Source organism: Opisthocomus hoazin, chromosome 1, assembly GCF_030867145.1.
Source record: "Opisthocomus hoazin isolate bOpiHoa1 chromosome 1, bOpiHoa1.hap1, whole genome shotgun sequence".
In the NCBI taxonomy this organism is placed as follows: domain Eukaryota; kingdom Metazoa; phylum Chordata; class Aves; order Opisthocomiformes; family Opisthocomidae; genus Opisthocomus; species Opisthocomus hoazin.
Genome location: NC_134414.1, coordinates 80,028,200 through 80,043,350, shown reverse-complemented (window position 1 = coordinate 80,043,350; position 15,151 = coordinate 80,028,200). Strand labels below are relative to the sequence as shown.

The 15,151-nt window shown below is 44.2% G+C and overlaps 1 protein-coding gene across 2 annotated transcripts in view; it reads right to left on the bottom strand.

The window, feature by feature from the left end:
• The window catches only part of JADE3 (jade family PHD finger 3), a 71,965-nt gene that overhangs the window by 48,363 nt on the left and 8,451 nt on the right, over nucleotides 1-15,151 (bottom strand). Inside the window, exon 2 of one of the 2 annotated variants that reach the window (XM_075427452.1) lies at nucleotides 4,959-5,011. The exons of the other annotated variant lie outside the window; for it this stretch is intronic. The gene's annotated coding sequence lies outside the window, so the exon portion shown is untranslated. The remainder of the gene's footprint in view (nucleotides 1-4,958; nucleotides 5,012-15,151) is intronic. 2 annotated transcript variants of the gene reach the window in all.

The window sequence follows — 15,151 nt, the reverse complement described above, 5'->3', positions numbered from 1 at the left end:
CCAAAGTACTTCTCTATTTTTTTGAATGAGCGGACACACTGACCAGGCCTGACTGTTAGCACCCTAAATTCCTCCTTCCTCTTCCTCTCCGTTGACTAAACAAACAAGATAAAAATGAGTAAGACTAGACCACCATCCTTCTAATGTTCTTAGCGGAAAGCATGTCCTACTCAAGCTGTGCTAAAGCTGAGTAAGTGGATGGAGGTGGTTTCTTTTGGCACAGGAAAAAAGGTGTCACCCCACAGGGTGGATCACAAACAGCGCCGGTATTTGAATAGGTGGAGTCAGAAAGTACAGGAAAATACCATCCTTTCCACCCTATGAGGATAAGGAACTATCACAGCTGACCTTCCAAGGCTGCAGGGGTGTGAGGCAATGAATCTGACTCCAAGGCAGGTCCCTGTGCCCACTCTCCACTCCTGCACCGGGCTGAATGGAAATGCCTACAAGCCTCGGAAGCAGGGAGGCATTTCAATACATCTGTACTTATAGGTACTTATAGGTAAGAGCCCACAACATGCTGCAGCTGCTGCACCCGAATCCCATGCTGCAAGAGCAGTAACAAGATCTCTGCTGAGAAACAGGGAGAGAAAAGGAAAGGTTACAACTGAAAACGCAACTGTGAGATTGAACAAACAAAACAAATGGGGGGGTGGAACCCAACAAAAACCCAGCAGAGCCAGCTTCACAGCAGAGTCCCTCTTAAGACTCCACGATGCAATGCAAAACTGGCACAGTCAATATTTTGTATACGCAACTCCAGTTAGTGGAGGAGCTTTCTATAAACATGTGAAGCAGTCTCCTGCTCTGCAGGCTCTCATCGTGCCAGCCACCAGGCTGGCCCAGGGCAGGCTGCAGCTGTACCAGTTATCAGGGGCTCTGCAACTGAGAGCAGGCATCACTGAACCTGTGCTCGGGCCACAGCAGAACAAAGCCACCCGAGACTCCTCTCCCACCGTCCACTTCCCCAGCTCTGCAACGGCCAAAATCACCAGCTGCTCACACCGAAGCTGCGACCCGGGAGCAGCTCAGGCACAGTCCGTCCACTCCCTTGGACATCCCTGCCCAGAAGGCTGAGCACTGCCGCCCAGCCCAGCAACAACCATGGCTCCCAGTTAACACACACACAGCCACGCCGCAGCACCTGCAGGACACTCCTGAAAGGTCTTAAGTAGATGAAAAACACATGCAATAACTGAATGCCTTTAAAAATGGCATCCTTGGGCATTCCCAAATCAGCTGTAGCAGAAACTATCTTACGAGGAGAACACCACAGAGAGCTGTGCATTGGTGCAAGCGAGGCATCCTTCTGGCACGGCCCAAGGGTAGCGGCGACAAGTGCTGGTACGAGCCTGTCTGGTTCCATTTGCTACACCCCTCGAGCCACACGGACAAAGCCTTATGGATGAGCAACTCTAGCAGGTCACTCACTTGGGCTAAGAGCAAGGGAGTATCTTCTCCCTCCCTCCAGCATCACTGGAGAAAAAGCGTTTACAGAATGTGAACCTCCAACTACAGATGTAAGACACTCATGCCACGGCTTCAGGGTAAGAGATTAAACAGACCAAGCCTACCCAGTTGAGAAAGGAGGAGGAGGAATGAGAGAGATCTGTCACAACTGGTAAAAAGAACTGAACAGGATGAAGAGACCACTCGCTGCTTGTCATGGCCCAGAAGGCAAGGGACATAGAAAGTTATGGAACAAACTTCAAAGGAAAGTAATTAAGAGGAAAAAAGTTATTTTGTACACAGTCATTTTGTACAAAATTACTTAAAGAAACTCCATGCTACGGGATGCTGCAAAAGCAAACAGATTGAAGAGAGTAAGGCAAACGGAGGACAAGGGCTATTAAACACAACATGTCATGTCAATCTTCCGGAAATCCCAAAGTCAAAATTTTGCAAGAACCTGAATCTGTACGATCTTTATAATGCTTTGTTTTCCTAGGTGTCAACTGTTGACTATTATCAGAGACAGTAACTGGCCTAATTCAGTAAGGGAGCTCATCTGAAACCAGACTTACTCGTAACAATTCACCTCTGTGCAACGGATTTTATTTTTTTAACACATCCATTCCCAGCCTGACCTATGTGGACTACAGATCAGACAGGTGGTCTATAGGGCCATGGTAAATACCGAAATGGGTATGTTTATCAGACAAGATTCTGATTACAGTCAGCACAACCATCAGAGATTCTGACAGATGACATGCTGTTGCCCTGAAGAGTTTGTTAATTGCTGTTAACTGTAGAGAGCTATTTTGATCAAACTGATTAAGTAAAAGATTAGATCATTCACAGTGTGTTAAAGTTGTTGCCTTTTTTTTAAAAAAAAAAAAAGACAAATTAAATAAACATGTTACGCAACTATGGCCTACATGCACCTTAGGGCATTATCCACGGAGGATTTCTTTTTGGGAAACCCATAAGAGCGAAAGGAGAATCAAAACGGATCCTGGAACAATCTAAACAGATGTGTGCACCTGCACATGCACACAAACACACACATATATACATAAAAGTTACTGCTGCACTTCACAAATCTGTGCAAAGGAAAAAGGAGTCTCTACCTTAATGCCTTTGGAGGCACAGGTATGCCTTCTATACACTACACACTTCAGTCTTAAAATCATCATTAAGCATTGTTAAATTCACTGGTGAAACCTCCTTGAGTTTTGTACAGCTATTAACAAACTGATTTGAAATCTGTTACTCTGTCTTTTTTTCCTCGGCATTTTTAATATCTGCCACAAAGTAGCAGAGACGCACCTATTTATATCTATTCCTAACTCCTCTAAATCATGTCTAAATCTAACATGAATATCTACTGACATACATAGCTGCAAATAAATGCTTTATTCCATTTTCTAGGTATTGCAGTCAAGCTTGCACAAAGCTAAGAGAACACCAAATAGAATGCGCTGCAAGGACTTAAAAATGGCTAGATCAACTTTAAGCTAAGGATATAAAAAAACCAAAAACCACCACACAACACCCCACAGAAAAAAAAAACCAACCAAACCCACCAAAACCCCATCACAAAACCAAATAGGCTGTGAGAATTTCTGAAGACCCAAAACCTTTTAAAGTATCAAAAATCAGAACATATAATAGCTTGATAGTTAGTACTTTTACAGAATAGGAATAACTTGAATTATAGCTTTCCTGAAGCTGACCAGTAAGACATTCTTGCAAGTGACATGCTGGTAAGCAGTCTGATATTTAAAACAGAAAGCCACACAGAAGTTCATGCCTACTTAATAAGTCCCCCTTTTATTTTTTCCTCCAAGGCTTCTACTCTGCAGAGATTCGATCCTTTAATAACTAGACTTTCACTTCCATGCCTGATGCTTAAGAATCCACTACGCTTCCATTCCCTTCCATTTTTCCAAATCTGGATAACTAGCACAGTGTTCTCATGTGAATACCTACAGCTTTATTATCTCAAACCTTTCCAAGATACACATCTGAAGTTATTCTATCTCTCTCCTCCCTCACAGAGAAATAACCCGAAACCTGCAGCCAGCACTGCGTTGCTGCACACTTGAATTCCGTAAGCTAAACTCTTAAAAATCTACTAAAATTACTTAGAAAAAAATAATCATGCTTAAACTTTTGTCTGTAAATAACAAACGTGACAGTGATCCATCTCCTCTGAGCCACCAATTTTATTAGTCAAATCTGTCTGAGATTCTATTTTCCAACTGCAACAGCAAAACACATTGCGTTGTAGTCCTGCTAACAGTACAGAACCAGGTGGGAGGAGAGACTGATGCTGGTTTTGTGTAGAAAAGAATTGCTAAGCCCTGACCCCTCAAAGACAAAGGGATGGTGCAGTAGTCAAGGCCAAAGCTCTATTTGCAGAAAATCAATAGGTTATGCACAATAGCAACTGCACTCAGATGTTCAGAGCCCAGCTGGAGTCTGTAGGTCTGGTCTTTAAATTCAGAGTATCTGACATCGAAAATTCAAAAAAAACATTCTCCCCTCCTCTTTTTTTTTTTTTTTAATTTAAACAGTCAAAGCAGAAGCAAGCTTTGAACCAGAGGTCTTGAAATTGAGATGACTGCATCCCTTCTCTTTACCACTCCTTATGATCTTTGGTAGCCAGCCAAACGGCTCAGAGCTCAGCTTCACTTTCCACATCAGTCCAAAAGTTGAATAAGTAATAAAACTTGCTTCAGGAGAGGGCTTTATAATCACATTAGAGACATGCAACAGAGACCAGCTACCTCGGTTCACTGGACAGCTTCAACAGGCTTCATAATGAGGTACAGGTGTTGGCACTAATTAGGAATACCCAGCTCACGGCTGACATCAGCCCCTCAAAGCAATGACTGCACTTTAATCCTTTAAGCCACATAAAAGAAAAGGAGAGAGCGGGCAGACGAAAAAAAAAAAATAATTCTCTGAAAATGCCTCTGCAGAGGACTTGAAATATTTTTGCTTACTTAAAGGAAAAAAATAGAAGGGTCACAAAACGGCTGGAAGTTTAATGTGAAGTATCTGAGTATGTAAAAGAAGCTAAAGCTCGTGCACAACCAGAGTTTTTAATTTTAGGACGGGTATCACCATGTACAGCATATATTCATCACAACTATCAAAATTTATATCTAGAAAAGCAGCACAGAATTCAAAGCAGTAGAAGCAGCACATGTAAATATTGTGGTAAGATAAACTTACTCTGTCTATGCCTAGCAGCCTTCCAAGCAATACGGGGTACATCAAGACAGATTTTAACTGAAATTATTACAAGGAATTCTGCAGGCTGGAACCTCATCGTTAACAACTTCTTTTATGACTTCCTCTCCTTTAAAAAACTTTATATTCCTTTAAAATCCACAAAGCTTTCATTTAAAAGGTGATATCTGAATGATGAAGGTATATAGGTTCAATTTACACATTGTAAACACCAACACACACTTTTTTTTTTAAACATCAGTTCCTCCTTCACTTACATGCCAGGTCATGAGGTAGATGTTTTCACTTCAGCTGATGACATCACAAGCTCCTAAAAAAATGAAAGGAGTGCTATTTAGGTACTAGGAGTGACATCAGGCATTTCACGTTTGAGCTACAATTTAATTTTTTGGCAAGTAAGTGAAGGGTATACTATATTTTATTGCAATTTTCCCAAGAAAATTATACCTCCCTAACACAAACCCTTAAATTCCATGATTTCAGCAAAGCCTGTTGTAACAGGACAAGGAGTAATGATTTTAAACTAAGAGAAGGTAGGTTTAGACTGGATATAAGGAAGAAACTTTTTACAATGAGGGTGGTGGAACTGGCACAGGTTGCCCAGAGAGGTGGTGGATGCCCCATCCCTGGAAACATTCAAAGTCAGGTTGGACGAGGCTCTGAGCAACCTGGTGTAGTTGAAGAAGTCCCTGCTCACTGCAGGGGCGTTGGGCGAAATGGCCTCTAAAGGTCCCTTCCAGCCCAAAGCATTCTATGATTCTATGATAATTCTCACTTAATATCTGGAAAAATTAAACGCATCAGCTGTATGTACACATGCTACAATATAAACACATGAAATACCACAATTAAAAGTAAATTCATAAGAATAATCTCAAAGTCGACTGTCATCCTCTTAGCATGAATGGGAACAAATTTTACCATTACCAACAAACAAAAACTTTCATTAGGATGTTCCCTACCCTGGTTTGGGAATACAAAGCAAAACATTCAGGTAGCCGCATGATTATTCAGCTGACTTCAGGTGCTGACTTCTCCAAATATACTGACGCTTTCTTCCTTCTAAAGGGTCTTTTGTGAACCGAGCATGCTTAGGAATTCACAGGAGGGCAAATAAAAAATAAGTATAGAGGGAAAGTTCTGTGTGGCTCCTGCCTCAATTCCTCAAAACATTCCTCCAGACCTCTCCTCGACAATCCCGGATAGCTCAACTTCTCTGGCAGGGATTCTGCTTAGTGGCCCTTTTTAATCTAGTCCTGAGCCTTGAGCAACATGAAGTATGGGAATAGAAGGAATTTTCCCCTCCACCAACTGCCTGCACTCCCCTCTTGCAGGATCATGCACATGTATGCTTTGTGTCCTATTGTAATGGGCACGGCAAAGGCACTGAAGCCGCTGCACCCAACAGACGAGCTGCAGGACTCCTCGGAGATGTCAGCAGTTAGACCAGGGTCTCTCTCGGCAGGAGGTCCACTTCATGCCTTAGGGTAAAAAGCAAACAGAACCAGGACTGCTATGAGCTGGAGAGCAAAGTATTAGAGAGCAGAAATTCAAGCAAAAACCAAGGAACCAATAACTGCATACCCTGCCAGAAGAAAAAAGAATAAAAAGGGGATGGGGGGGCGGCAATGTCTTTCTAACTGAAATAAGGCAGTTTCTGGCCAAAGTGTCAGCACCATACTGTAACATTTCTGCTCCTCCACCCATCTGCAGTACAAGAAAAGGATACCACCACCCATCCACTGAGGAGTGGCACAGATCCTATTACTTAAGAACTATTGTTGCTCAACTTCAGCTGTGGCATCAAAAGGAAAACATTTCTTTACAGCTGGAGGAGAGGGAACACACACTACTGTATTATAGCTCCTGCATACTGTCCTTACAAAATTTTAAAATTTTGGCTATGTTCATTTTCTTTAAGGTTTTGTCTTTGGGTTTTTTTGTGTTTATGTGTTTTGGTGGTGGTGGTTTTTTGGTGGGTTTGTTGTTTGTTTGTTTTTTTTTGTTGTTGTTTTTTAATTGTCCTAGTTTCCTCTATAGCCCACAGTAAACAATTAATTTTGAGCAATGCGGGAAGATCTGTAGATCAAAGTGGTACCAGAGCCAAAGTTGCCGAAACACAAATCACGCTACGTGGGTCGGCTTTTTAGCTGGAGATAAGCAGACGCACTCCGCCACTGCCGCCACACACACGGCCTGAAGCAACCCACCAGTTCCCCGAGCAGGAGACGAAGCCGAAGGGCGCTCGGAAGAGCATCAGTTGGACCCTCCACCCAGCGGGACCCAGGCTGGCTGTGTGCCGACCCGACGCACAGCACGCGGGGTGACTGGAGGGACTCGCTTTAAAAGCCCGCTGCTGTCCTGCCGCAAAACCCCGGTACTAATGCTGCCTCTACCCTCCGGCTAAGAAATGCCAAGAGCCTCACCCACACAACACGCTGGGGAAGGGAGGGCCAGGGAAGACACAAAATGAAAAAAAAGAATAAAGGCCTGGATCAATTTTTTGAACATTACTTCGAACAAATTTTTCTTACGAGATGTTTTATTATGGGATAATTATTTAGTGTCCCGATTGAACCCCTTTAATGTAAGTTTTCCACAGAAACACAAGCAAAGCCCTGGTCGTGGCAGCTCAAATGGCATCATTAAAATGCAACACAGCCTGCAGCTTTTAAGTGTGAACAAAACCACAGCTTTTGCCTCCCAGCTGAACCACAAAACTAATATATTTTTGAACTCTTCATTAAAAACACATTTGTTTGCTCAGTTAAATGCCAAGATGAACTCTGAAATACCAAAAGGTTCAACTAAAAATCTTTTCTTTTTCTACCACTTACACTATACACTCATAATCTTCAGTCCCAACTTTACTTATTTCACAGCCATGTACAAATATACAGAATCAATCACAGAATCATCACAGAATCATCACAGAATGGTAGGGGTTGGAAGGGACCTCTGTGGGTCATCTAGTCCAACCCCCCTGCTGAAGCAGGGTCACCTACAGCAGGCTGCACAGGACCTTGTCCAGGCGGGTCTTGAATATCTCCAGAGAAGGAGACTCCGCAGCCTCCCTGGGCAGCCTGTTCCAGGGCTCCGTCACCCTCAGAGGGAAGAAGTTCTTCCTCATGTTCAGACAGAACTTCCTGTGCTTCAGTTTGTGCCCACTGCCCCTTGTCCTGTCGCTGGGCACTACTGAAAAGAGTTTGGCCCCATCCTCCTGACACCCACCCTTCAGATATTTGTAAGCATTTATAAGGTCCCCTGACCTGCAAAATACCACTCCTCTCTTTTTTCCCTCTTTTTTTTGGAAAGCCAGTCTTAACCTACTGATTCAGAAACATTAAACTAATTCACCTCAAATTAACAAGCAGGGGTTCTTCGCTAGTAGGTAAAAAACTGGAAGAGTGCTCCCAGCCTGGAAGGGTGCCAGGCCCCCAACCTCCCCGTCAGCAGCAACCTGAGGAGCTGAGTAATGAACACACAGGAGACGCTCACCCTCTTCTCCGCACACACTGCACCAACAAACTCCGCATTTCTGCTCCCTCGGCGCATTTGAAAGAGAAATGGGGCAGCAACAGAAACCATGGCACGAAGAAACAGAAAAGGGGGGGGGGGAAGTTATAGGAACTAAAGGAAAATGTAAACACAGAAAACAAAACTTAGAAATGCACGCAGCTTTTCATAAATACTGCCTGGAAACTAAGCATCACCAGGGGAGAAAGCATCAGGAAGATTTATTTCTTAAAATACAACTTTTAACAACAGAAAGCCATTTGGAACAAAGACCTATTTTTGCAGTTATCACTACTGTTACACTACCATTCCCTCTGTAATTTACCATAGCACTTACCAACAGCCAAGCCTCCAAAGCAAGAATTGTGCTGGTTGAAGACAGCACTATGTGCTTCTCTCCTTAACCGTCCCACACACTGCGCTGCCACTTTCAAAAAAAGAGACGGTTGCAGAAGAAAAGACCTGCCAGCATCCTGGAAAAGGGCACCAAGACAGGACCAAGGGGTCTGCAGGCTCTTCAGGTGAGCCCTCTCCACCTTGCGCGCCCCTGACTGCCAGAAAGCTCATCCCGGCGCTGACAGCACTCATCTCCCCAGACATGGCTCAAGACCTTCGCCAGGTCTCCCACTGTGCTGGACCCTGAAGAGATCATCTCTCTCTTCTTTACACAGTTACCTCCACGTTTGAACCGTACGCTTAACTCCTTTGTATGTCCTCATCTTGTCTTCAGACCAAATAAACCCCAGTTCTTTCACTCTCTGCTCACCAGCCATGTCTTCTACATTTCTGATCCTTCTAGTTGCAGCTCTCCACCACCCTTCCCAGGGCTGGCACACAAAACCTCTATGAGGTTGCAGTACCCAAATCTGGGTGAGGTCTTCCAGCTCAACCCTTCCCTACACAGAGAAGGCTCTTTTCTTGTTACAGAAAAATGTCGTTTTCTGTCACGTGAGTGAGAGATGACAATGCTATGTACAAACTCCAGTGCATTTGCTGTTGCAACAGCATGACCCTCTTGCCTCACATGCTGGCCGTGAGCAGTTCTTGCTGCTGGGTCCATCGCTCCCAGCCAGCAGGCATGGAGCCGAACCCCTCAGCCCTGCCCCGCTCAGACCCATTCAACCCCTCCTTCCAAACTCCTCCTCCAATCTGTCATGATAACTGTAAGTTCAAAGCATCTTCTCAAACAGGCACGCTGCTTCATCCAGCTTCATCTGGGTATTCAGTGAGCAGAGTCCTCATTCCTTCACCCACATCATTAATGGCAAATACTAATTAACACTGGACCTAGAAGAGATCACTTGAATCTCACCAAATTCACGTGTCTTATTTGAAAGCAACTAGTAACTATCCTCTCAGTCTTCTATGCAGCTGCAAACATTCCTGTGAGCATTTCCTCCAATCCACATTTCCTTAGCTCGCTTCTGATAACATGCATTGTCTGAAAACTTACATCATCTACCGTGCAATTCCCACCCCACAAATGACTTTCAAGACTGAATTAGAAAGCTGGTATTGTGATGCTTCATGTGTCCTTCACAATAAATAATCCCATGGATATAACAGCTGCTTACCTGGGGAAAGGTATCAGAAAATAATTTTTTTATTTCAAATGTTTTACAGACTGTTTCAGATATCTAACACATGTAGCCAGCTCCCCATGGACTACCAGTAATATTACACTGACCTCTTACAAAAGGAAGATCAAGATTTTAATACTACCACGACAGCATAGAAAATAAAGCCAGTAATTTTCAAGGTTATAAATATATTATAGTATGAAGCAGGAAGGTAACGGTACTGTTCTCCTTGAAGTTCTGGAAAAATCATAATAGGAACAAGTGTTCGAATACCAAAACAGCATCCATCGTATTTAACTGAAGGGATACTTCCAGGCAATACTCATCCTACAGGGACTCGAAGCAGAAAATAAAAAGCCGGTAAGCTTTGAGAAAAGTCTTCTAAAATCCTTAGTAAGTATTCATAACAAACAGGGTTGGATATTTGCTTGTAATCAACTGTGATCTGATGTTGCTTCTTCACGAGCTTCTAGCAGTGCTAACCACAGTGAGCATTCACGAGTTTCTCGATTTTCACCTCTCTTCCACATTGGCTTAGCCAAAAGACTAATTCAGTATAAATTCACCATCTCACTGTAAAAACCTAAAGATAGTCCACCACGCTGTCAGGTAGGCCAGCGATGCAGAAAGCATCTACCAAAGTCTGCAAGTCTCTAGCACCTTCACTTCCTTCCACCCTCACAAAAATATTTCATTACACCTTTACGCAGCAACAAGCCTGTTCTTAACAATAACCAGTGACTAAGTAATTCCCAGCAACCAATTAAAACTTGCTGGGAAAACAATTTCCCACAGCAGCTTACCCCATTTTCAGACAAACAATGCAGCAGGATGTCTAGAAGGATAGGTTTCATAAGGCAACTAATAAGTAACACCAAGCCATTTTCTAAAACGCTCTGAAGTCCCGGGCCCCTAGGCCCTCGGATGCTGACCCAATGCAGCGGTTATTTAGCAGCACGTGCATAGCGCCAGCCATTCCGCAAAATACTCAAAACTTCTCACTCTGTGCTTGAAATTACTTGTTATGCAATATAATTAACATACACACGAGAAAAAGCGAATTGGGGGCTGAAACGACTGCCCTTACAGTGAAATGCTAATGACACAGACATACACACAGGATTTAAACACCCAACCTAAATTGCACACAAAGTTGTTCGTACTCTTCATATACCAGTAGGACATTAATATTAGTGAAACAACGGCATGAGTCTGTAGGAGATCAGATGTAATGGGACAAATTTAAGGAAAAAAAAAAAAGTTTAGGCTTAGCATTAAGGAAACATCCTGACAGTCAGAACTGCTGGTCCATGTCCCCAGGGGAAGAATTGGAGGCTGCAGCTCTTGACGTTTAAACAAAGGTTGGACAAGAGTCCTGGTAGCCGTGCTGCCAAGACAACGTGCTCCAGCTCAGCTTCTCAAACCGGCCCGAGGGCAAGGCAGCAACCAATGGGACCCGCATACAAGAGAAGGACTGCACAGAGCTGTTTGTTCGGCCTGTCTGCACTGAGAACTGCACACAGCCATGCAGACACGTTGGTTTGGATCTGCAAGTCCTGTGCGTCAGCTACTCCCCAGTACACATGCATATCACTATGTGCTGGTGAGAACAAAGCAATCCCAAGCAGCTTATTCCCACCTTACCTCTCCTCCCTCCATCACAGAGACGGAGATAAGATACTCTGCACATACCAAGGGATGCTGCAGTGTACAGCTGCATACAAGGGCAGTTACCGCACACCGGCTCAGGTACACTTCCTCTTTTCCAGGACAAAATGTTATGGAGATGTATTACTTTCGCCTGGTGCTGGAGAGGATGCTCCTCCCTCAGAAGAGCAGGTACTTCCCGACGTGGGTCGCACTGCAGTGCAGAGGAGTCGAGCAGAAAGGGACTACAAATGCATGTGGCAGAAGCCTGCAGTAGAAGAGCTAAATTGGGATGAAAGTAACATGAACTAGGAGGATGCTTCCTGAATCCACAAAGCCTGGAATGGGCTACAGGCAGAAGTAACAAGTGTATTTTGGTGCTATCTACTACCAGGAGCTGGAGAACTGCGCTGTGAGCCACAGACCAGCAAAACCAGGCTATTTATGAAGGTCTGGAGCCAAAAAGAATAAATCCCATTCTTGAGCAAAGGGAACACTACATGTCTTGCTGTTAGCCACAGCCACATGTTGGCCAGTCAGATTTTAACTGTCAGCCCACCTCATTCGACTTGTACACCCTGTCCTAAACAGATGTGCTCGTGTGCATTTCCTAAAGCTGAGCGATGGCAGCACTGTTTCATCCTACGTACTGAAGGGAGGCTCAAGAGAACATTTCAGGAGCAATAATCTAGATGACCTAGAAGCATCCTTTCCCATAGCCAATTTCCATTAATGCAACTATATTTGTGCACAGCTATGCATGTCTTCAGTGGAGATCTTAAAATAAAAAAATAAGGCAGTTCACCAAGTGTGAGAACTTCTGAAGTATAGTAACAGATGTTACGTTTCTGATGGCACAGGCATGCCATTCTCATATACCCTGCAGCAAGTCCCATGACCACATCACACACACAGGAGAGTCACAAACGCTAAAAGCAGCATCACTGTTTCTTGCTGGATCCTCCACACACTGACAGTATAAAAGATGAAGTGCCAGATTTAGACTTCAGACTGAAGACCAACCTGCGCACTTCAATGCCTTTAAGTTAGATCTCTGGCTCTGGAACAACAAGTGGAAGAAACAAACCCATAAGGCTTTAAATCCCCATGCAGCAAATGGAGAGGTCTTTACAGTGGGACTTCACGTGCCCAGCACGTTCAGGACAGTCGGCTCACACACCGGAGAGGGAACGATGCCAGAAATCTCTCCTCTCTCACAGATTCAACTGCTGATTTGCAGCCCTGTAAACGGACACCTCCGGGAATCAGATCCATGACTGGACCTTTCTTCCTCCTCTCCTCACCTCACCTCACATGCACTCTTCAGGCGTCCAATTCAGCATCCGTCAGGCCTCAGCGGCTGCCACACCTGCAAAGGCTGTCCCTCATTTGCCACCTCAGGTCCCCAGCCCTCCTCCCCGTCCACCGAGCTTCAGCCCCAATGCCTCCTCCCTCCCAAACCCAGCCCCCTTCCCCCCACCACGGGACTCCGCTGCTGCCTGCCCGGAACAGACAACTCCCATGGCCAGCCCCACCACTCCGCTGGAAGACCAGTCTGCGCAAGCCTTTCCTAACCTACGCCGCGCTGTTCAGCTTTGACCACTTACTTGCAGGATGGCCGCCAATTGCTAGGTAGTATCAGGAGCAGCTCATGCCTCGAACTACCACCAGCTTTCACAAAACAAACAAGCCTGCTAAGCCTCTGTTCCTATTGTGGTCAACCCAAGTAGAAAAAAAAAAAACAAAACAAAAACAAAAAAACCAACAAAAAAAAAAAAAACAAAAAAAAACAAACAAACAAAAAAAAAAAAAAAAAAAAAAACACAACACCAAAAAACCCACAACTGATTGAAACCAGTTAGTTTAATGAAAAGACTAAGAACAATTTATGTCCGGATTACAGGAGGAAGGCTATCTCACAACTGGATGGCAGCAGTCAAGCAAAGACCGTGTCTTCCTTTTCTGGATATGTTACGTTGTAATGCTCACCAGTGTACAACACAAGGGTTCGTACAGGCTACAGAACACATGCTTTCAAGTTTCTTCAACTGCTCTCGCTACAAGGAATCCGAGTACTTGAAATAGTGTGGATACACTAAATATTCCTGGCCTTGAAGGTGGTCTCAGCAGCCACGGAGAAATCACCCTTATAAACAGCTCGCCTCATATCAAAACATTTGATCAATATTTAACTGAATGATAGTCAGTTCCCAGACAAAAAAAGAAAGGCAAGAGAAAAGTAACAGAGTATTAACTTCACTTGCTCATCACAGTGATTTAAAGTACTTTTGACATCCTTCATCAAACTCAGGATACTGGTATTTGTGAGATTTCATAAGGAAAGGCCCCCTGTTCTTTCTTGGTCAGACATTTGATCATCACACCAGCACTCCAACTGTCACCTCCCCCTGCAAAGAAACTCCATAAATAAATAAAGCACCCAAGCTTTGCACTTAGACCGCAAGACACAAGGCTTGGAGAACAATCAAATGACAATTAATGAAGCAGCAGACACGAAAACACAGTAAACAAGACTTCATCAACTTCATCCTTTGTGGCTGCAAGTTCCATAGCAGTAACCAAAAATGACTCCTTACTTGAAGATGATCTTACATGGTCAGAAAGGGTTGGGGTTTTTTTACCGCTATGAAAGAGAAACCTGTGCCAACTAACTAATCCTTTACCAAAGCCATTCCTGCTCAGTCAGACGAAACACATGACAAGCTCTCAGAAATAAGCAGGGAAATTTTGGCCTCAGTGGAGTCAACAGGAATTAAAGTCAGTGCCAAAACGAAGCCAGAAATTAGCAAAGCATTTATCCGATGAACTTGTGAGCAGAACCCCTAAGCGACAAAACTCGAGTTTATTTCTTCTCAAAATTTCCTGATGCAAAATGTTGAAGGGAGAGCAGGGGCTTGCAAGACCAAGTTGTAACGCAAGAGAACTACTCCTTTAAAGGACCCACGGCCAGAAGAGCTCGCTGTCAAAAGGAAAAATGTGACCTTTAATAAAATTGTCTATAAATATACAGCCCTTCATGATTTCTTGTAGTTTATTAAAGTAAGACTTCTGCTCTATAAAGCTGCCGCCTTTACGGAGGCAAAGTTTTTGACACTGTTTCACGAGAGGTTAAAGGAGACCTACAGAGACTGCCACTCACGTGTCGGTATGGACACGGACGGGCTTCCACTGGGCCCTAGGAGGACAGCAGGTAATGCTGCCCCTCACAACACGCTGCTGTTTGTGCACTTCAGGCACACAAACTGCACAAAGGTCCCCTGCAGTACACTTGCCAGACCCCATTAATGGCCCACGGGGGGGGGGGGGGGGAAGGGGGGAGGGGGGGGGGGGGGGGGGGGAAGACAACTTGCTCTTGCTTTAATAGGTTTGCTCCCCGAGAGTTTGACATCACTTCTGCTTACCTGAAACACAAAAACTTCTATAATCCTGTTAGTCCTGGAAAGCTCAACAGAAAAAATAAGTACAGGAGCTAAGCTTTTTCTCCTTTCAGGACCACCATCACACAGTTAAACCTGCAATTCTGACTGATTAAATCCCTATGAACCTGTAAGAGACATGAACAGGCAAAGGTGCTACACAGTACCCTAATGTGTCATTAAAACCTCTAAAAGCTAGCTCTAAAGATGCTTTATTATGGCCAAAGAAGTCTGGCATGGGAGCAAAGCAGGCTCAGCTACTACAGCCCT